Here is a 1,199-nt window from a genome sequence, read left to right as displayed (position 1 = left end):
GCCTCTTTGTACTTTTTATCTTTGGTGTTAGATAATTGTCAAATATAAAATCCTAGTTTTACACTTTATCAAGTCAAAGAACTATAATCTGCATTCAGGGGAAATTAGAACAAATTTACAATAAAATCTCTAAAAAATATATTTTCACTATGTCTTTTAGCAAATAGAAACAATTTTGGTGATTCTGACCTGAAAAAAAAGAGAAATTTAGTCTGATTTAATTTAAAATAGTGACATAAAAATGGTGGCTCTGTCCTTTTAATTAGTGTCTTTTAATTGTCAATAAAGCTTTTGAGTGTCCTAGTCAAAGTCCTGGCTTAAATTCAATTGAGATTATCTTAAGTTGCTGGAAAACACTCCAATGTGAATTAAAACAAATCAGCAGAGCAGGTCAAAGTTCATGCACAGGGAGCAACAAGCAGTTGTTGGATTTAGGGGTTGATTACTTTTCTCACTGGCTCAGGTTGGCCTGGATTATTTAACCTTAATAAATCACCAATTAGAAACTAGTTTTTATGTTTTCTGATTAAACATTTAAATATGATTAAAAAGAAGAAAACTCAAGGAATCAATAAGTAGTTGAAAACTTTCTCTCAGCTCTTTAGATGCCAACAGTTTTTATTGTTGTTTTTTTCTGTTTTTCTTGCTCTCTGATTGGTCGGTCAGCGCCGCCAGATTTATAAATAATAAATTATCAGAAACCATAAAAACACGCGGCGCTAAAATTGCAGGGAAACATGCAAATGTGTGGAAACTCCCGCAGTCCAGAGAGGAACTTCCTATTGTGTGACGACATATTTCCGTCCTTCATCAACAGGAATCAGCGGCACATTGAGCCTGAAGCACAGCGAAGATCTAATCTGGTTCTGCAGATACAAACCGGAACCGGAATATTTGCATTTGTTTTCATGGCAGCTACTGTCTGCAGTAAGACAACTTATCAGAGAATCTGCTCTCTGCAGTTACTCACCTGCCTAGCCTGCAGGTGTCGTCAGGTGTTCAGCCGATCAGAATCAGCCTCTGTTATCGTCTGCTCTGAACCAGGAAAGTTTCACCTTGACTTAATCTTGTTGGTTTTTGACGTAAACATGTGGAAAACATCGGGAACTTTTAGTCATCAAAGGCTCCTCAGAATCCAATATGGCGGCTGTTGCTACGGGACGAGCAGCGAGAGAAAAGCTGGTTACAGTGTTGTGGTA

This window comes from Poecilia latipinna, unplaced genomic scaffold, assembly GCF_001443285.1.
Source record: "Poecilia latipinna isolate Pla-1442-1.1 unplaced genomic scaffold, P_latipinna-1.0 Scaffold1184, whole genome shotgun sequence".
Lineage (NCBI taxonomy): Eukaryota > Metazoa > Chordata > Actinopteri > Cyprinodontiformes > Poeciliidae > Poecilia > Poecilia latipinna.
Note: the sequence above shows the minus strand (reverse complement) of the source record.